This window comes from Ranitomeya variabilis, chromosome 1 (genome assembly GCF_051348905.1).
Source record: "Ranitomeya variabilis isolate aRanVar5 chromosome 1, aRanVar5.hap1, whole genome shotgun sequence".
NCBI classification, from domain to species: Eukaryota; Metazoa; Chordata; class Amphibia; order Anura; family Dendrobatidae; genus Ranitomeya; species Ranitomeya variabilis.
This window is the reverse complement of record NC_135232.1, coordinates 527,282,167-527,304,670: the sequence shown is the minus strand read 5'-3', so window position 1 is coordinate 527,304,670 and position 22,504 is coordinate 527,282,167.

The window sequence follows — 22,504 nt, the reverse complement described above, 5'->3', positions numbered from 1 at the left end:
TAGTATTTACCCTGGGCTCCAACATGGCCAGTTGCTGCTAAGAAATGTCGTCTGCAGTGTCAACACATGCTCCAGTGTTATTGGGGTTCAGTAACGTCAGCTGGTCTCCTGCTGTATGTCCGGCAATTTCTCCTGCCCTGTCCACATTCTCACTACTACTGTTTTTAAACTTGCTCCAATTAGGCCTCTGCCTCCACTCTGTTTCTAGTATTTACCCTGGGCTCCAACACTGCCAGTTGCTGCTAAGAAATGTCGTCTGCAGTGTCAACACATGCTCCAGTGTTATTGGGGTTCAGTAACGTCAGCTGATCCCCTGCTGTGTGTCCGGCAATTTCTCCTGCTGTGCCCACATTCACACTACTACTGATTTTAAATTTGCTCCAATAAGGCCTCTGCCTCCACTCTGTTTCTAGTAGTTACCCTGGGCTCCAACACTGCCAGTTGCAGCTCAGAAGTACAGTCTGCACAGTCAACACATGCTCCAGTGTTATTAGGGTTCAGTAACATCAGCTGGTCCCCTGCTGTGTGTCCAGCAATTTCTCCTGCTCTGTCCACATTCACACTACTACTGATTTTAAACTTGCTCCAATTAGGCCTCTGCATCCACTCTGTTTCTAGTATTTACCCTGGGCTCCAACACGGCCAGTTGCTGCTCAGAAGTGCCGTCTGCACAGTCAACACTTGCTCCTGTGTTATTGGGGTTCATGTTGGGAATTCTATTTTTGGGCTCCCTCTAGTGGTCACAAGCGGTACTGTGTAGTGTTGTCTTTCTGCAGGTTGGCTGCATCAGCTGGTTCGTTATCCTTGGTTGGATTCCTATTTAGCTCACCTGGAGACTCAGTTCCTTGCCTGCTAGCAATGTATTCAGTGCTCTTCAGATTCCTTGTGTCTACCTTGCTCCCAGTCTCTCCAAGACAAGCTAAGTTTTTGTTTGATCATTTTTTGATTATCAGTGTTCATTATGTTTTTAGTCCAGCTCGCTAAAATGTGATTTCCTCGCTTGCTGGTTGCTCTAGGGGACTGAGTTTCTCCCCCCACACCGTTAGTTGGTGTGGGGGTTCTTGAAATCTCAGAGTGGATATTTTGTAAGGGTTTTTTACTGACCGCATAGATTCCCTTTTCTATTTTCTGCTATCTAGTATTAGTGGGCCTCATTTGCTGAATCTGCTTTCACCCCTGTGTATGTGCCTTCCTCTTACCTCACCGTTATTATCTGTTGGGGGCTTCTATATCTTTGGGGATTATTTCTCTGGAGGCAAGAGAGGTCTTTTCTTTCTCTCTAGGGGTAGTTAGTTCCTCAGGCTGGCTCGAGACGTCTAGGATTTTTAGGCACGTTCACCGGCTACTTCTAGTGTGTTTGGATAGGTTCAGATTTGCGGTCAGTCCAGTTGCCACCTCCCTAGAGCTTGTCCTATGTTTGTTACTTAGCTGGAGTAATTTGTGATCCTCAACCACTAAGGATCATAACAGTATAGCAGGCCAAAAAGTGTTTAATGCATCGCAGAAGTGGGATAAAAAGAAGACCTGAGTACATTTTTTCTTTTCCTCCCGCTTTTCCTTTGCTGCAGTCTGTTTAGCTTCTTTCATCCCCTTGAACTCTGGGTGGTTTTGAGCTCAGCTGCAGACATGAATGTTCAGACTCTGACTTCTAGTGTGGATCATCTTACTGCACGGGTGCAAAGTATTCAGGATTTTGTTATTCATAGCCCTATGTCAGAACCAAAGATACCCATTCCTGAGTTGTTTTCTGGAGATAGATCTAGGTTTCTAAATTTTAAGAATAATTGTAAGTTATTTCTATCTCTGAGACCTCGTTCCTCTGGTGATTCCGCTCAGCAAGTTAAAATTGTTATCTCCTTGTTGCTTGGCGACCCTCAAGATTGGGCTTTCTCTCTGGCGCCAGGAGATCCTGCATTGCTTAATGTAGATGCATTTTTTCTGGCTCTTGGACTGCTTTATGAGGAACCTAATCTTGAGAATCAGGCAGAAAAAGCATTGCTGGCTATCTCTCAGGGTCAGGATGAAGCAGAGGTGTATTGTCAAAAATTTCGGAAATGGTCGGTGCTTACTCAATGGAATGAGTGTGCCCTGGCTGCAAATTTCAGAGAAGGTCTTTCTGAGGCCGTTAAGAATGTTATGGTGGGGTTTCCCACCCCTGCAAGTCTGAGTGATTCTATGGCTTTAGCCATTCAGGTTGATCGGCGTTTGCAGGAGCACAAATCTGCTCATCCTTTGGCGGTATTTTCCGAACAGAGACCTGAGTCTATGCAATGTGACCGAACTCTGACCAGAATTGAGCGACAAAGTCATAGACGTCAAAATGGGTTGTGCTTTTACTGTGGTGATTCTACTCATGTTATCTCAGCATGCTCTAAACGTTTAAAAAAAAAATCTAAACCTATCACCATTGGTACTATACAGCCTAAATTTATTTTGTCTGTTACTTTGATTTGTTCTTTGTCGTCCTACCCGGTTATGGCTTTTGTGGATTCGGGTGCTGCCCTGAATCTGATGGATTTGTCGTTTGCCAGGCGCTGTGGTTTTGTCCTGGAGCCTTTGGAATTTCCTATTCCTCTGAGGGGAATTGATGCTACGCCATTGGCTGAGAATAAGCCTCAGTATTGGACGCAAATGACCATGTGCATGACTCCCATACATCAGGAGGTGATTCGCTTTCTTGTTCTGCATAATTTGCATGATGTTGTCGTTTTGGGTCTGCCATGGCTGCAAGCTCATAATCCAGTTTTAGATTGGAAAGCTATGTCTGTGTCAAGTTGGGGTTGTCAGGGAATTCATGGCGATACTCCGTTGGTGTCTATTGCTTCTTCCACTCCTTCTGAGGTCCCTGAGTTTTTGTCTGACTACCAGGATGTATTTGATGAGCCCAGGTCCTGTGCCCTGCCTCCTCATAGGGATTGTGACTGTGCTATAAATTTAATTCCTGGTAGTAAATTCCCTAAGGGATGACTTTTTAATTTGTCTATACCAGAGCATGCCGCGATGCGGAGTTATATAAAGGAGTCTCTGGAGAAGGGACATATTCGCCCATCCTCTTCCCCTCTTGGTGCAGTTTTTTTTTTTGTGGCCAAGAAGGACGGTTCTTTGAGACCTTGTATAGATTATCGTCTGCTGAATAAAATCACAGTCAAATTTCAGTATCCTTTGCCACTATTGTCTGATTTGTTTGCTCGGATTAAGGGTGCCAGTTGGTTCACCAAGATAGATCTCCGTGGTGCGTATAACCTTGTGCGCATTAAGCAGGGAGATGAATGGAAAACAGCATTTAATACGCCCGAAGGCCATTTTGAGTACTTGGTGATGCCTTTTGGACTCTCTAATGCTCCTTCTGTGTTTCAGTCCTTCATGCATGACATCTTCCGAGAATATCTGGATAAATTTATGATTGTTTATCTGGATGACATTTTGGTCTTTTCTGATGATTGGGAGTCCCATGTGAAGCAGGTCAGGATGGTGTTTCAGGTCCTGCGTGCTAATGCTTTATTTGTGAAGGGCTCAAAATGCCTCTTCGAAGTACAGAAGGTCTCCTTTTTGGGTTTTATTTTTTCTCCTTCTACTGTGGAGATGGACCCAGTCAAGGTCCAGGTTATTCATGACTGGACTCAGCCCACGTCTGTTAAGAGTCTTCAGAAGTTCTTGGGTTTTGCTAATTTTTACCGTCGTTTCATCGCTAATTTTTCTAGCGTGGTTAAACCTTTGACGGATTTGACCAAGAAGGGTTCTGATGTGACTAATTGGTCTCCTGCGGCCGTGGAGGCCTTTCGGGAGCTGAAGCACCGGTTTTCTTCAGCTCCAGTCTTATGTCAGCCAGATGTCTCTCTCCCCTTCCAGGTCGAGGTTGATGCTTCTGAGATTGGAGCAGGGGCTGTTTTGTCGCAGAGAAGCTCTGATGGCTCTGTGATGAAGCCATGTGCTTTCTTTTCAAGAAAGTTTTCGCCTGCCGAGCGGAATTATGATGTTGGTAATCGGGAGTTGTTGGCTATGAAGTGGGCATTTGAGGAGTGGCGACATTGGCTCGAAGGAGCTAAACATCGTGTGGTGGTCTTGACTGATCACAAAAATCTGATTTACCTTGAATCTGCCAAGCGCCTGAATCCTAGACAGGCTCGTTGGTCGTTGTTTTTCTCCCGTTTCAACTTCGTGGTCTCATACCTGCCTGGTTCAAAGAACGTGAAAGCTGATGCACTTTCTAGGAGTTTTGTGCCTGACTCTCCGGGAGTTTCTGAGCCGGCTGGTATTCTAAGAGAGGGAGTGATTTTGTCTGCCATTTCCCCAGATTTGCGACGAGTGCTGCAGGAATTTTAGGCGGATAGACCTGACCGTTGTCCACCAGAGAGACTGTTTGTCCCAGATAGATGGACCAGCAGAGTTATTTCCGAGGTTCATTCTTCGGTGTTGGCGGGTCATCCTGGGATTTTTGGTACCAGAGATTTGGTGGCTAGGTCCTTCTGGTGGCCTTCCTTGTCGCGGGATGTGCCTTCCTTTGTGCAGTCTTGTGGGATTTGTGCTCGGGCTAAGCCTTGCTGTTCTCGTGCCAGCGGTTTGCTTTTGCCTTTGCCTGTTCCGAAAAGGCCTTGGACGCACATTTCCATGGATTTTATTTCGGATCTTCCAGTATCTCAGAAAATGTCTGTCATCTGGGTGATGTGTGATCGTTTTTCCAAGATGGTCCATTTGGTGCCCTTGCCTAAGTTGCCTTCTTCCTCCGATTTGGTTCCTCTATTTTTTCAGAATGTGGTTCGCTTGCACGGCATTCCTGAAAATATTGTGTGTGATAGAGGATCCCAGTTTGTGTCCAGGTTTTGGCGGACTTTTTGTGCTAAGATGGGCATTGATTTGTCTTTTTCGTCGGCTTTCCATCCTCAGACTAATGGCCAAACCGAGTGAACTAATCAGACGTTGGAAACTTATTTGAGATGTTTTGTTTCTGCTGATCAGGATGATTGGGTGACTTTTTTGCCATTGGCTGAGTTTGCCCTTAATAATCGGGCTAGTTCTGCTACTTTGGTTTCGCCTTTTTTCTGCAATTCTGGTTTCCATCCTCGTTTTTCCTCGGGTCAGGTTGAGCCTTCTGACTGTCCTGGGGTGGATTCTGTGGTGGATAGGTTGCAGCAGATTTGGAACCATGTGGTGGACAATTTGAGGTTGTCACAGGAGAAGGCTCAGCGCTTTGCCAACCGCCGCCGAGGTGTGGGTCCCCGACTTTGTGTTGGGGATTTGGTGTGGCTGTCTTCTCGGTATGTTCCTATGAAGGTCTCCTCTCCTAAATTCAAGCCTCGCTTTATCGGTCCTTATAAGATCTTGGAAATCCTTAACCCGGTGTCTTTTCATTTGGATCTCCCAGCATCGTTTGCCATTCATAATGTGTTCCATAGGTCTTTGTTGCGGAGGTATGTGGTACCTGTGGTTCCTTCTGTTGAGCCTCCTGCTCCGGTGCTGGTCGAGGGCGAATTGGAGTACGTGGTGGAGAAGATTTTGGATTCTCGTATCTCTAGACGGAGGCTTCAGTATTTGGTTAAGTGGAAGGGCTATGGTCAGGAGGATAATTCCTGGGTTGTCGCCTCTGATGTTTATGCGGCCGATTTGGTTCGTGCCTTCCACGTGGCTCATCCTGATCGCCCTGGGGGTCTTGATGAGGGTTCGGTGACCCCTCCTCAAGGGGGGGGGTACTGTTGTGAATTCTATTTTTGGGCTCCCTCTAGTGGTCACAAGCGGTACTGTGTAGTGTTGTCTTTCTGCAGGTTGGCTGCATCAGCTGGTTCGTTATCCTTGGTTGGTTTCCTATTTAGCTCACCTGGAGACTCAGTTCCTTGCCTGCTAGCAATGTATTCAGTGCTCTTCAGATTCCTTGTGTCTACCTTGCTCCCAGTCTCTCCAAGACAAGCTAAGTTTTTGTTTGATCATTTTTTGATTATCAGTGTTCATTATGTTTTTAGTCCAGCTCGCTAAAATGTGATTTCCTCGCTTGCTGGTTGCTCTAGGGGACTGAGTTTCTCCCCTCACACCGTTAGTTGGTGTGGGGGTTCTTGAAATCTCAGAGTGGATATTTTGTAAGGGTTTTTTACTGACCGCATAGATTCCCTTTTCTATTTTCTGCTTTCTAGTATTAGTGGGCCTCATTTGCTGAACCTGCTTTCACCCCTGTGTATGTGCCTTCCTCTTACCTCACCGTTATTATCTGTTGGGGGCTTCTATATCTTTGGGGATTATTTCTCTGGAGGCAAGAGAGGTCTTTTCTTTCTCTCTAGGGGTAGTTAGTTCCTCAGGCTGGCTCGAGACGTCTAGGATTTTTAGGCACGTTCACCGGCTACTTCTAGTGTGTTTGGATAGGTTCAGATTTGCGGTCAGTCCAGTTGCCACCTCCCTAGAGCTTGTCCTATGTTTGTTACTTAGCTGGAGTAATTTGTGATCCTCAACCACTAAGGATCATAACAGGTTCAGTAACGTCAGCTGATCCCCTGCTGTGTGTCCGGCAATTTCTCCTGCTCTGTCCACATTCACACTACTACTGATTTTCAATTTGCTCCAATTTTGGCCTCTGCCTCCACTCTGTTTCTATTATTTACCCTGAGCTCTATGACCACCAGTTGCTGCTCAGAAGTGCCATCTGCACACTCATTTCAACACATGCTCCTGTGTTATTGGGGTTCAGTAATGTCAGCTGATCCCCTGCTGTGTGTCCGGCAATTTCTCCTGCTCTGTCCACATTCACACTACTACTGATTTTAAACTTTCTCCAATTAGGCCTCTGCCTCCACTCTGTTTCTAGTATTTACCCTGGGCTCCAACACCGCCAGTTGCAGCTCAGAAGTACAGTCTGCACAGTCATCACATGCTCCAGTGTTATTAGGGTTCAGTAACATCAGCTGGTCCCCTGCTGTGTGTCCAGCAATTTCTCCTGCTCTGTCCACATTCACACTACTACTGATTTTCAACTTGCTCCAATTAGGCCTCTGCCTCCACTCTGTTTCTATTATTTACCCTGAGCTCTATGACCATCAGTTGCTGCTCAGAAGTGCCATCTGCACACTCATTTCAACACATGCTCCTGTGTTATTGGGGTTCAGTAATGTCAGCTGATCCCCTGCTGTGTGTCCGGCAATTTCTCCTGCTCTGTCCACATTCACACTACTACTGATTTTAAATTAGCTCCAATTAGGCCTCTGCCTCCACTCTGTTTTAAGTATTTACCCTGGGCTCCAACACCGCCAGTAGCTGCTCAGAAGTGCCGTCTGCACAGTCAACTCAACACATACTCCTGTGTTATTGGGGTTTAGTAACGTCAGCTGATCCTCTGCTTTGTGTCCGGCAATTTCTCCTGCTCTGTCCACATTCACACTACTACTGATTGTAAATTTGCTCCAATTAGGCCTCTGCCTCCACTCTGTTTCTAGTATTTACCCGGGGTTCCAACACTGCTAGTTGCTGCTCAGAAGTGCCGTCTGCACAGTCAACACATACTCCAGTGTTATTAGGGTTCAGTAACGTCAGCTGATCCCCTGCTGTGTGTCCGGCAATTTCTCCTGCTCTGCCCACATTCACACTACTACTGATTTTAATCTTGCTCCAATTAGGCCTCTGCCTCCCCTCTGTTTCTAGTATTTACCCTGTGCTCCAACACCGCCAGTTGCTGCTCAGAAGTGCCATCTGCACAGTCAACACATGCTCCAGTGTTATTGGGGTTTAGTAACTGACAAGGCTCTGGTGAGTCTGCTCTTCATGTTGTGTTTTTTTTTTTAGTTTTTCTTTGTTAGCTGTTTTTGATATTAGAGTAGGACTTGCAAGTTGATGAGGACCATTGACGTTGGGTTGCAGCCTTATCCATATTGGCCAAAATTGTAACTAATACCTCATCTAATGTATTATATACATTATTTAATTTTTCATCTTTTTTGCACTTTTTATCATTTTGCAGGGTGCAGAAGGGCCCCTTTATGTTGTTCCTTGTGCGTTGCATGTATATATAGAGTGCTGGATGGCCCGTCTGCTAATACTATGTGCGTAATTAATAGGTTGTCCAGACACTGTGCATCACATTTATCTGTGTGAATAGTTTCTTATGCAAGCCATACCTGTGTGCATTTTTGCTACTAGGCAGCCAACCCCTCTAATATTTGGGCGAGTGGGTGGTTGCTCTCATCAGTAGCTTGCACCTGTGCTGCTTTAGCATTTATTATCAGGGGCCTGCTGTACCCTGCGAGTGCATTTGTCATCTGACAAGGCTCTGGTGAGTCTGCTCTTCATTGTAATAATTATAGGGGATAACTCAGGAGACTCTTTGCGTGGAACAAGACAACTACAGGACACAGTTTTATAAGTGGTAAAGTCTATATTATCACACGGTGATTCAAACAGGTGCAGAGAGAAACTCAAGTCCACAACACTTGTTGTAAATATTAAATGCAGCTTAACAGTCTATAGGAAACTTCAGAGGAAAAGGCAATCAAGCAGAAAGTCTATGAAAGAGTCTCCTGAGTTATCCCCTATAATTATTACAGGATACTCTAGCGTTAAAAAAAAGGAGACTGCTGGAACAATGACTGCAGAAAGCAAATTAGAGCAGGTGTTTTCCATAATTAGATCACTGCAGAAAGATGTGGAAGGTCTGCAAAAGAAGTTTGGAAGCTTTGAACACAATCAACAAGTGTTTGGACATACTTTGCAGGACTTGAGCAACCACATGGCAGCCCAGGAAAACAAACTTGCTGGCATAGATTCCCAGTATGGACGGGTTTTTCAGGACATAAGCACGCAAATAGCTGCACAAGTGACTTTACCCTCTGGGCAACCGCCACCAGATGCCCCACCTAAGTTGCCCCCATTCAGATTTAATGGTGATCGCGATAAATTTTGTGGCTTTGTGAATCAATGTATGCTATATTTTGATGTGCATGCTGACCGTTTTCCTACTGATAGATCTTAAGTATTGTGTGTAATAATGCTACTGACCTCGCGAGCGCTCGCCTGGCCGAATCCGATGATTGAGTCTCGTGACCTACGATTAAATGACTTAGATGATTTCTTGGCTGCTATGGCATTAATGTTTGATGACCCTAATCGCCATGCAACCGCTGAATCTGCTTTGTTGTCTTTACGCCAGGCTAAACGTTCTGTTATTGAGTATTCCACTGAATTCAAGAGATTGGCGGTAGATACCAATTGGGACAGTTATGCACAATTGCCTATTTTTAAAAGGGGTCTCTCTAGTATTGTAAAAGATGAACTAGCCCACTCTGAGTCACCACAAGCGCTAGAGACATTTATACAGCATTGTGTGCGCATAGACATTCGCCTTACTGAGCGTAGGCAGGAGAAATTTGCTGCATATAACCGTGTTTCTAACTTTTCCCTTCCTTCCAAAGAGCCTGCAGGTAAAACCTCTCGGGAGGTGGAGGAGGTGCCCATGCAAATTGATTCCGTTCAGAGGCGCGAGATCAATGAGCGCCGGGAGCATCGCCTTCGTGAAAGTCTATGTTTCTACTGCGGCCAGTCTGACCACTTCTTGATCTATTGTCCTAAGTGTCCTAGACGGCCTAACAAGGTGCTAGCAGCAATAGGGGAGTATGACAACTGTGATGATGTATCTGAAATCTCTGAATGTAGCCTGCCTTAAAACGCTGTATTCCATTCACTTTCTATGACTTCACCCCCCAAGGAGCTGAAGGAAAAGAACTCTCACTGTTCTCTCCCTATTAAGATCCTGTGTTCAGGACAGTGGATTTCCAGTTCAGCTATGATTGACTCTGGTGCAGGTGGCAATTTCATGGATATCGAATTTGCCAAGGAACATGGTATTAAAATTCAGCAAAGAGCCTCTCCAATTACCATGGAAACAGTGGATGGTGTTATGATCTGGTGGCCTAGGAGCAGCATAAGACGTACCCTGGAGAAGGTGGTATCTGTACTGACCGCAGACCCTGAACTTAACACCGCAACTAGAAGTAGCCGTGGGATGTACCTACCGATCCTAGACACCTCGACACAGCCGGAGGACTAATTTACCCTATAGATAGAAAAGTGAAAACTATCTTGCCTCAGAGAAAATCCCCAAAGGATAGACAGCCCCCCACAAATATTGACTGTGAGAGGAGAGGAAAAAACATACACAGACTGAAAACAGGATTTAGCAAAGGAGGCCAATCTAGCTAGATAGAAAAGATAGGACAGAGTACTATGCGGTCAGTATTAAAATACTAGGAAATATCCACCACAGAAAATACAAAAACTCCACATCTAACTAAAGACATGGAGGGTATATCTGCCTCTCCAGAGATTCCAACTTGGCTGCGTAAATCCTTACACAGATTAAGCTGGACAAGAAAAAACATGAAATGCACTGAACAATAAGGCCCACAAAATGTGGCTGCAAAAACAAGCAGAACTTATCTTTGTTGAAATGAACAGCAAGCAGAGAGACAAGGAAGGGATGTGAATCCTCCAGAAACAATGGACAACTGGCACTGACTAAAGGGTGAAACCAGACTAAATAGCCCAGTCCGAAGTGGAAACACCTGATGACTGCTGTGAAGGACAGACAGCAGCGCTACCACTTATAACCACCGGAGGGAGCCCAAGAGCAGAATTCACAAGAGTACCCCCCTTGAGGAGGGGTCACCGAACCCTCACCAGAGCCCCCAGGCCGATCAGGACAAGCCAAATGGAAGGCAAGAACCAAATCGTCAGCATGAACATCGGAGGCAACAACCCAAGAATTATCCTCCTGGCCATAACCCTTCCACTTGACAAGATACTGAAGCCTCCGCCTTGAAAAACGAGAATCCAAGATCTTCTCAACAACATACTCCAACTCCCCATCAATCAACACCGGGGCAGGAGGATCAACAGAGGGAACAACGGGCACCACATATTTCCGCAACAAAGATCTATGAAAAACATTATGGATGGAAAAAGAGGCTGGAAGGGCCAAACGAAAAGACACTGGATTGATAATCTCAGAAATCCTATAAGGACCAAAAAACCGAGGCTTGAACTTAGGGGAAGAAACATTCATGACGGGAAGACAACCAGACCAAATCCCCAACCCGAAGCCGGGAACCCACACGCCGACGACGGTTAACAAAACGCTGAGCCTCCTCCTGAGACAACACCAAATTGTCCACAACATGAGCCCAAATTTGCTGCAACCTGTCAACCTGAAAGTATTAAAGCCAGCATATTTAGAAAAATATTCCAATATCACAACACAATCTACAAATAAATATATGCTTTATATGGATAATAGGGGCCAGCTGCCAATCAATATATGAAGACAAAAAACAAAGACACAAGCAGCCACATGGTCCCATAAAATACATCCTTTATTAGATACAAAAGATAAAAAATCACCAGACAAGAACAGGTGTACAGAGGGGAAATCACAGTACGCACCAATGGTAATGGCAGAAACAGGCCTGAGGACGGTCCATGAACCACACTGCTGAAGTAACGATATGCTAGAAAGAAGCTTTGCAGTATAGGAGATAGTAGTATATTCTATATATATAGTGGGCAAGTGCCCTCATGTAGGAAACACTAACATCTAGACGCAGTGCAGCGATGTACTTACAGCAGACAGAGGTGGTCCAGGGAACGAACAGACAGGCCTGACCCCAACGCGCGTTTCGGAGCGCACCGCTCCTTCGTCAGGGGGTGAGAATAATGTGTAAGGTGCAAGTATTTAAGCGTTGCCGACCGGAACCCGGAAGCATATTAATTGATGCCCACAGCCCATAGAAGACTGCGGCCAGCGTACGCCACCTCCAACATGGCCACAGACACCGGAAATACGTGGGGCCCCACGTGACCAATGACGGACGGCAAGCCACAGGTGGGACGCTTACCAACAGCCAAAGCGCATGTGCATGAGAAAACCCCAGCACAGCGCCGCTATATAAATATACAAAAGATGCAAAAAGACAAAGCGCAACTTAACAATAAATGCTACTATGCGAGCACAGCTATACATATATATACACACATATATATATCTCTCTCCATATATATAGTGGGATAATCGAGAGGAGGCATCATATAAACATATATACACATATAGATACATAACATACATATAAAATGAACGAATTAAACAAGTATGAAAATAAACAAAACACAAATATATGTGCACACTTCAACATATAACCAAAAAAATGACCGAGACAAATAACAACAAAAGGCACTCCTGCTCTTATAACCAAATATATACACATTGTGTACCCACATGTAACCCACACAACAAAATACAAATAGTGTTAATATGACACCAGGCTGAAAATGTTGACACGGAGCACTCAGTCGGCAGCATCACAAAGGCACATGATAACAGCAAATCACCATTTACGAAACTAAAAACCAATAAAACAGGTTAAAATACAATTATAAATAAAAGAAACATCACCATAGGGAGCATACATAGTATGGTGATGCACAGACATGCGCGGATCACAAGAATGGGGCAAATGAGATGTTCTCATTCAACCCATCAGGTGAGACAGTACGTAATGTCCAAATCCACCTTGATTCAAGTTGAGCAAGGCGTTTGGACAAACCACCGCCACGAATATTAATCTTGAGCAGATCTATACCGCGCACCCTCAGCGACGCTGCGTCACAGGAGTGGAAGTCTCTCAAGTGTCTTGGCAATGTTTTAAGAATGGTGCCATCAGGGCATGTAGCTGCCGCCTCAATGCCGAGGACATGTTCCCTAACCCTGACTTTTAGCTGTCTTGTGGTTAAACCAACATATATAAGGCCACAAGGACAAGTAGCATAATAAATAACGTATCTTGATGTACATGTTATACGCTTCCTTATACTAAAGTCCCTGCTACCATCAGAGTTAGAGAACGAGGAACAACGTTCGACATTGGGGCACGCAACACATTTGCCACACGGAGTACAACCACCCCGTGCGGCAGTGCCGCTGAGGAACGTCGGCACAGTCTGCCCAACATAATGGCTATGGGTGAGCCGGTCTCTTAGATTTCTCGCACGCCGAAATGTCATAAGCGGGTATTTAGGAAGGAATTTCTTGAGAATAGGGTCGGTCTGTAAAATAGGCCAGGCCCTCTTCATCGCCACACGCATATCGGCGTGCTGAGAACTATAAGAAGTTATAAATCTAATTTGGTCACCTCCACTAGATTTCCCAGAATCCCTCCTATAGAGGAGACTATCACGGTCAGCATGTTTAGCCCGGTGATAGGCCTTTTTCAGAACACGTCTACTGTACCCCCTTGCCAGGAACCGTGACATAAGTTCACCTGCACGGATGTTAAAATCATGTTCACTCGAACAAATACGCCTCAAACGCAAGAACTGGCCTATGGGAATAGCTTTAATCATATGTACAGGATGGCACGATGAGGCATGCAGGAGGGTGTTAGTAGCCGTAGGTTTACGGAAAATATCCGTTTGCAACCTCCCCCCCGCATCCTTCTTGATCGTGACATCCAGGAAGTCAATCCTCTCACTATCCCACACCGGGGTCAGACGAATATTAAGGTCGTTGCTGTTCAAGTCAGAGACAAACCGCGTAAGGTCGACGGAGGTGCCCTGCCAGACAAAGAAGATATCGTCGATATAGCGGATCCATAAAAGGACCCGCTCAATCGACCCCTGTTTGTCTGACAGGAAGAGGTCCCTCTCCCACATACCCAGGAAAAGATTAGCATACGAGGGCGCGAAGGCCGCCCCCATAGCTGTCCCCTGGGTCTGTAGGTAAAAGGACCCCTTGAAAACAAAAAAGTTATGTGTGAGAGTGAACTCAAGTAGCTCCAGGATGAGATCCCTCAAAGATAGTGAAAGAGTAGATGTACTCAAAAAATATTGGACCGCACGAATACCGTCCTGATGGCGAATGTTAGTATAGAGGGATTCAACATCAACAGAGGCCAAAAGAGTATCACTCTCTAAACACAATCCGTCGACCCTACGCAGTAGATCTCCGGTATCCTTGAGGAACGAAGGCAACAAGGACACCAATGGCTGCAGGTAAAAATCAATCCATCCGTTCACGCGCTCGAGGAAGTTCCCTCTCCCTGACACAATCGGTCGACCGGGTGGCACCGATGCATCCTTATGTATTTTCGGCAGGAGATACAGGGTGGGGATTGTAGGTTCCTTGACGACAAGTGCCAAAGCCAACTCACGAGTGACAACACCGCCATCCAGGGCCCTTTGAATGATGGTATCCAATTTAGAAACAAATGCAGAGAGGGGGTTATACGTCAATTTCCTATAACAGATGGTATTATTAAGTTGTTTAAAAGCCTCCCTCTCATACATCCGTTTAGGCCAGACGACGATGTTGCCACCCTTGTCGGCCGGCTTCAACACTATATCGTCAAGTCCTTGTAGATACTCAAGCCTCACCCTTTCTTCTCTAGATAAATTATCTCTCCTGCCAAATCTAGGGATGTTCTGAAATTCATCGGCTACCACCCGGACGAAAAGGTCAATGCTTGGACAAGAAGAAAACGGGGGGAACTTAGTAGAACGCGGACGGATAGATGGAGGGATCTTACCTCCTTCATTGTGCTCCTCAGCAAGCTCTTCCAGTGTCCTTATCGCCTCCTGCTCCTCCTCTGTTGGAAATAATTGATGAAATTCATCATTGTAATAATATCTCTTGAACAACAATGACCTAGCAAAAATATGGAGATCTTTAACCGCCGTGAATATGTCAAACCCCGGTGTGGGAGAGAAGGAAAGACCCTTACCCAGTAATGCAAGGTCAGTCTCAGTGAGGACATGTGAACTTAAATTAATTACCTTGTTGTCATGTCCCCTGGCAATGGGGTCAGCAGGAGGTCCTCTTTTATATGGATGGTACGCATGGTCCCTCAGTCTATGGAGGTCTCCATAAGACGAAAGCGAAGTAGAGGAAATGTCAGATTGTCCACTGACCGAGGAAATAGAACCACTAGATGGAACTCTATGGAGATCTACGTTGCTTTTCCTCCAAAGATACACTCGATTGTTTTGATAATCTTTGGTATCACGGGCAAATTTAGATATATGGTTGTCCTGTATTTTCTTGACCAATTGATCCATAGATCTATCAAGATCGGATTCAAGTTGAGATAACCACAGAGTCCACCCCAGGACAATCAGAAGGCTCAACCTGCCCTGAAGAAAAACGAGGATGAAACCCAGAATTACAAAAGAAGGGTGAAACCAAGGTAGCAGAACGAGCCTGATTATTAAGGGCAAACTCGGCCAGTGGCAAGAAAGCCACCCAATCATCCTGATCGGCAGACACAAAGCATCTCAAATAAGTTTCCAAAGTCTGGTTAGTTCGCTCGGTTTGGCCATTTGTCTGAGAATGAAATGCGGAAGAAAAAGACAAATCAATGCCCAGCCTAGCACAAAAGGCCCGCCAAAACCTGGAAACAAACTGGGAACCTCTATCGGACACAATATTCTCCGGAATGCCATGCAAACGAACCACATGCTGAAAAAACAACGGAACCAAATCAGAAGAGGACGGCAATTTAGACAAAGGTACCAATTGAACCATCTTAGAAAACCGGTCACAAATCACCCAGATAACCGACATCCTCTGGGAAACAGGAAGATCTGAAATAAAATCCATAGAAATATGCGTCCAAGGCCTCTCAGGGACCGGCAAAGGCAAGAGCAACCCACTAGCGCGGGAACAGCAAGGCTTGGCCCACGCACAAGTCCCACAGGACTGCACAAAAGAAAGCACATCCCGTGACAAAGAAGGCCACCAAAAGGACCTACTAACCAAATCTCTGGTACCAAAAATCCCAGAGTGGCCAGCCAACACAGAACAATGAACCTCAGAAATCACTTTACTAGTCCATCTGTCAGGAACAAACAGTTTCCCCGCTGGACAGCGGTCAGGTTTATCAGCCTGAAATTCCTGAAGAACCCGTCGTAAATCAGGGGAGATGGCAAAAAGAATCACCCCCTCCTTCAGAATGCCGACCGGCTCAAGGACCCCAGGGGAATCAGGCAAAAAACTCCTAGAGAGGGCATCAGCCTTAACATTCTTAGAACCCGGAAGATACGAGACAACAAAATCAAAGCGGGAGAAAAACAGGGACCATCGGGCCTGTCTAGGATTCAGCCGTTTGGCAGACTCAAGGTAACTCAGATTCTTATGATCGGTCAAGACCACAATACGGTGCTTGGCCCCCTCAAGCCAATGTCGCCACTCCTCAAATGCCCACTTCTTAGCCAACAACTCACGATTGCCGACATCATAATTGCGTTCCGCAGGCGAAAACTTTCGAGAAAAGAAGGCACACGGTTTCATCAAGGAACCATCAGAATTCCTCTGAGACAAAACGGCCCCTGCCCCAACCTCAGAAGCGTCAACCTTAACCTGAAAAGGAAGAGAGACATCCGGCTGACGCAACACAGGGGCAGAAGTAAATCGGCGTTTAAGCTCCTGAAAGGCAGAAACAGCTGCAGAGGACCAATTCGTCACATCAGCGCCTTTCTTCGTCAAATCGGTCAGGGATTTAACCACACTGGAGAAGTTGGCAATGAAACTTCGATAAAAATTAGCAAAGCCCAAAAATTTCTGAAGGCTCTTCACGGATGTGGGCTGGATCCAATCATGAATGGCCTGAACCTTAACCGGATCCATCTCTATAGATGAGGGAGAAAAAATGAAGCCCAAAAAAGAAACCTTCTGCACTCCTAAGAGACACTTAGACCCCTTCACAAACAAAGCATTATCACGAAGGATCTGAAATACCATCATGACCTGTTCCACATGAGACTCCCAATCATCGGAAAAAATTAAAATGTCATCCAAATATACAATCATGAATTTATCAAGATAAGTCCGGAAGATATCGTGCATGAAGGACTGAAAAACAGATGGAGCATTAGAGAGCCCGAATGGCATCACAAGGTATTCAAAATGGCCTTTGGGCGTATTAAACTCAGTTTTCCATTCATCACCCTGTTTAATACGAACAAGATTATATGCCCCCCGAAGGTCAATCTTCGTAAACCAACTAGCCCCCTTAATCCTAGCAAACAAATCGGAAAGCAGAGGTAAAGGGTATTGAAACTTGACCGTGATCTTATTCAAGAGGCGATAATCAATACAGGGTCTCAAGGAGCCATCCTTCTTAGCAACAAAAAAAAAATCCCGCTCCCAACGGTGAAGAAGATGGCCGAATATGTCCTTTCTCCAAAGACTCCTTAACATAACTCTGCATGGCGGTATGTTCAGGCACAGACAGGTTGAAAAGTCGGCCCTTATTAAACTTACAGCCTGGAATCAAGTCAATCGCACAATCACAGTCCCTATGCGGTGGAAGGGAACAGGACTTGGGCTCATCGAATACATCCTGAAAATCAGACAAAAACTCTGGAATTTCAGAAGAGGAAGAAGAGTAGATTGACATCAAAGGAACGTCATTATGAACCCCCTGACATCCCCAACTAGTCACAGACATAGACTTCCAATCCAACACAGGATTATGTACCTGCAACCACGGAAAACCCAGCACGATAGCATCATGTAAATTATGCAACACCAGAAATCGACAATCCTGATGGGCTGGCGCCATGCACATGGTCACCTGTGTCCAGAACTGGGGCTTATTTTTAGCCAAAGGTGTAGCATCAATGCCCCTTAAAGGAATAGGGTTCTGCAAAGACTGCAAGGGAAAACCACAACGCCTGGCAAACTCAAAGTCCATTAAGTTCAAGGTGGCACCTGAATCCACAAACGCCATGACAGAAAATGATGACAATGAGCAGATCAAGGACACAGATAATAGAAATTTAGGTTGTACAGTACTGATGGTAAATGAACTAGCGATCCTCTTAGTACGCTTAGGGCAGACTGAAATGACATGAGAAGCATCGCCACAATAAAAACACAACCTATTCTGACGTCTGAATCCCTGTTGTTCCGTTCTAGACAGAATCCTATTACACTGCATTGACTCAGGAATTGGCTCTGAGGACAACGCCATAGCGTGCACAGTTCTGCGCTCCCGCAAGCGCCGATCAATCTGAATGGCCAGAGACATAGAATCACTCAGACCGAAATGTGTGGGAAACCCCACCATAACATCTTTAACGGATTCAGAAAGACCCTTTCTGAAAATTGCCGCCAAAGCATCATCATTCCATTTAGTCAACACAGACCATTTTCTAAATTTCTGACAATACAATTCTGCCGCTTCTTGACCCTGAGACAGGGCCAACAAGGTCTTCTCCGCTTGATCCACAGAATTTGGTTCATCATATAATAATCCTAAAGCCTGAAAAAAGGCGTCTACATTAAGCAAGGCCGGATTCCCAGATTCCAGGGAAAATGCCCAATCCTGAGGATCACCACGCAGCAGGGAGATGACAATTTTAACCTGCTGAATGGAATCACCAGAGGATCGAGGTCTCAGAGCAAAAAACAGTTTACAGTTGTTTTTAAAACTCAAAAATTTGGACCTGTCCACAAAAAATAAATCAGGAGTAGGAATCTTAGGCTCTAAAACTGGAGTCTGAACAATATAATCAGAAATACCCTGTACCCTAGCAGCAAGCTGTGTTGTGAACTCTATTTCTGGGCTCCATCTTGTGGTCACAAGTGGTACTGTGTGAGTGCTGTCTTTCTGCAGGTTGTGACTGGCATCAGCTGTCTCGTTATCTGTGGGCTGGTTTTCTATTTAAGCTCACTTGGACTCTCAGTCCATGCCTGCTGTCAATGTATTCAGTGCTATTCTGATTCCTTCTGACTACCTTGTTACCAGTCTCTTCAAGAGAAGCTAAGTTTCCGTTTTGTTCATTTTTTGATCATCTGTGTTCAATATGTTTCTTGTCCAGCTTGCTAATATGTGATTTCCAGCTTGCTGGTAGCTCTAGGGGGCTGAGTTTCTCCCCCCCCACACCGTTAGTTGGTGTGGGGGTCTTGAATTCTCAGCGTGGATATTTTGGTAGGGTTTTTTGCTGACCGCACAGTTCTCTATCTGTTTTCTGCTATCTAGTATTAGCGGGCCTCATTTGCTGAATCTGTTTTCATTCCTACGTGTGTCCTTTCTCCTTACCTCACCGTTATTATTTGTTGGGGGCTTCCTATATCTTTGGGGTTATTTCTCTTGAGGCAAGTGAGGTCTTGCTTTCTCTTTAGGGGTAGTCAGTTTCTCAGGCTGCGTCGAGACGTCCAGGATTTTAGGCACGTTCACCGGCTACCTTTAGTGTGTTTGGATAGGATCAGATTTGCGGTCAGTCCAGTTACCACCTCCCTAGAGCTTGTTCTTTGCCTATTAACTTAGCTGGTATTTCCTGTGATCCCCAGCCACTGGGATCATAACAGTACAGCAGGCCAAAAAAGTGTTTAATGCATCGCATGAAGTGGGATAAAAGAACTCCTGAGTACAATTTTTTTTTTTCCTCCTTTGCTGCACTCTGTCCAGCTTCTCTCATCCCCTTAATCTCTGGGTGGTTTTGAGCTCAGCTGCAGACATGGATATTCAGAGTCTGACTTCTAGTGTGGATCATCTTGCTGCAAGGGTGCAAAATATTCAGGATTTTGTTGTTCATAGCCCTATGTCTGAGCCAAAGATACCTATTCCTGAGTTGTTTTCTGGAGATAGATCTAGGTTTCTGAATTTTAGGAATAATTGTAAATTGTTTCTAGCTTTGAGACCTCGTTCCTCTGGTGATTCCGCTCAGCAAGTTAAAACTGTTATCTCCTTGTTGCGCGGCGACCCTCAAGATTGGGCTTTCTCTCTGGCGCCAGGAGATCCTGCATTGCTGAATGTGGATGCGTTTTTTCTGGCGCTTGGACTGCTTTATGAGGAACCTAATCTTGAGAACCAGGCAGAAAAGACTTTGCTGGCTATCTCTCAAGGTCAGGATGAAGCTGAGGTGTACTGTCAAAAATTTCGGAAATGGTCAGTGCTTACTCAATGGAATGAGTGTGCCCTGGCTGCAAATTTCAGAGAGGGTCTTTCTGAAGCCATTAAGAATGTTATGGTGGGGTTCCCCACGCCTGCAAGTCTGAGTGATTCTATGGCTTTGGCCATTCAGATTGATCGGCGTTTGCGGGAGCGCAAATCTGCGCATCCTCTGGCGGTGTTCTCTGAACAGAGACTTGAGTCAATGCAATGTGACAGAATTCTGACTAGAATTGAGCGACAAAATCATAGACGCCAAAATGGATTGTGCTTTTACTGTGGTGATTCTACTCATGTTATCTCAGCATGCTCTAAGCGCTTAAAAAAAATTGCTAAACCTGTCACCATTGGTACCATACAGCCTAAGTTCATTTTGTCTGTTACTTTAATCTGTTCTTTGTCATCCTACTCGGTTACGGCTTTTGTGGATTCAGGTGCTGCCCTGAGTCTTATGGATTTGTCGTTTGCCAAGCGCTGTGGTTTTGTTCTGGAGCCTTTGGAATTTCCTATTCCACTGAGGGGAATAGATGCTACACCATTGGCTGAGAATAAGCCTCAGTATTGGACTCAAGTGACCATGTGCATGACTCCTGTACATCAGGAGGTGATTCGCTTTCTTGTGCTGCATAATTTGCATGATGTTGTCGTGTTGGGTCTGCCATGGCTGCAGGCCCATAATCCAGTTCTGGATTGGAAAGCTATGTCTGTGTCAAGTTGGGGTTGTCAGGGGATTCATGGCGATGTCCCTTTGGTGTCAATTGCTTCTTCCACTCCTTCTGAGGTCCCTGAGTTTTTGTCGGACTACCAGGATGTATTTGATGAACCCAGATCCGGTGCCCTGCCTCCTCATAGGGATTGTGATTGTGCTATAAATTTGATTCCTGGCAGTAAGTTCCCTAAGGGATGACTTTTTAATTTGTCTATACCAGAACATGCTTTGATGCGGAGTTATATAAAGGAGTCTTTGGCGAAGGGACATATTCGCCCATCCTCCTCCCCTCTTGGTGCAGGATTTTTTTTTGTGGCCAAGAAGGATGGTTCTCTGAGACCTTGTATAGATTATCGTCTTCTAAATAAAATCACGGTCAAATTTCAGTATCCTTTGCCTTTATTGTCTGATCTGTTTGCTCGGATTAAGGGATCCAGTTGGTTCACCAAGATAGATCTTCGTGGTGCGTATAACCTTGTGCGTATCAAGCAGGGGGATGAATGGAAAACAGCATTTAATACGCACGAAGGCCATTTTGAGTACTTGGTGATGCCTTTTGGACTCTCTAATGCTCCTTCTGTGTTTCAGTCCTTTATGCATGACATTTTCCGAGAATATCTGGATAAATTTATGATTGTGTATCTGGATGACATTTTGGTCTTTTCTGATGATTGGGAGTCCCATGTGAAGCAGGTCAGGATGGTGTTTCAGGTCCTGCGTGCTAATGCTTTATTTGTGAAGGGCTCAAAATGTCTCTTCGGAGTACAGAAGGTTTCCTTTTTGGGTTTTATTTTTTCTCCTTCTACTATTGAGATGGACCCAGTCAAGGTCCAGGCTATTCATGACTGGACTCAGCCTACATCTGTTAAGAGTCTTCGGAAGTTCTTGGGTTTTGCTAATTTTTACCGTCGCTTCATCGCTAATTTTTCTGGCGTGGTTAAGCCCTTGATGGATTTGACCAAGAAAGGTTCTGATGTGACTAGTTAGTCTCCTGCGGCAGTGGAAGCCTTTCAGGAGCTGAAGCGCCGGTTTTCTTCAGCTCCAGTCTTATGTCAGCCTGATATCTCTCTTCCTTTCCAGGTCAAGGTGGATGCTTCTGAGATTGGAGCAGGGGCTGTTTTGTCGCAGAGAAGCTCTGATGGCTCTGTGATGAAGCCTCGTGCCTTCTTTTCAAGAAAGTTTTCGCCTGCCGAGCGGAATTATGATGTTGGTAATCGGGAGTTGTTGGCTATGAAGTGGGCATTTGAGGAGTGGCGACATTGGCTCGAGGGAGCTAGGCATCGTGTGGTGGTCTTGACTGATCACAAAAATCTGATTTATCTCGAGTCTGCCAAGCGTCTGAATCCTAGACAGGCTCGTTGGTCGTTGTTTTTCTCCCGTTTTGATTTCGTGGTCTCGTACCTGCCTGGTTCGAAGAACGTGAAGGCTGATGCCCTTTCTAGGAGTTTTGTGCCTGACTCTCCGGGAGTTTTAGAGCCGGCTGGTATCCTCAAAGAGGGAGTGATTTTGTCTGCCATTTCCCCAGATTTGCGACGAGTGCTGCAGAAATTTCAGGCTGATAGACCTGACCGTTGCCCACCAGAGAGACTGTTTGTCCCAGATAGATAGACCAGCAGAGTTATTTCTGAGGTTCATTCTTCGGTGTTGGCAGGTCATCCTGGGATTTTTGGTACCAGAGATTTGGTGGCTAGGTCCTTCTGGTGGCCTTCCTTGTCACGGGATGTGCGTTCCTTTGTGCAGTCCTGTGGGATTTGTGCTCGGGCTAAGCCTTGCTGTTCTCGTGCCAGCGGTTTGCTTTTGCCTTTGCCTGTCCCGAAGAGGCCTTGGACGCACATTTCCATGGATTTTATTTCAGATCTTCCAGTATCTCAGAGAATGTCTGTCATCT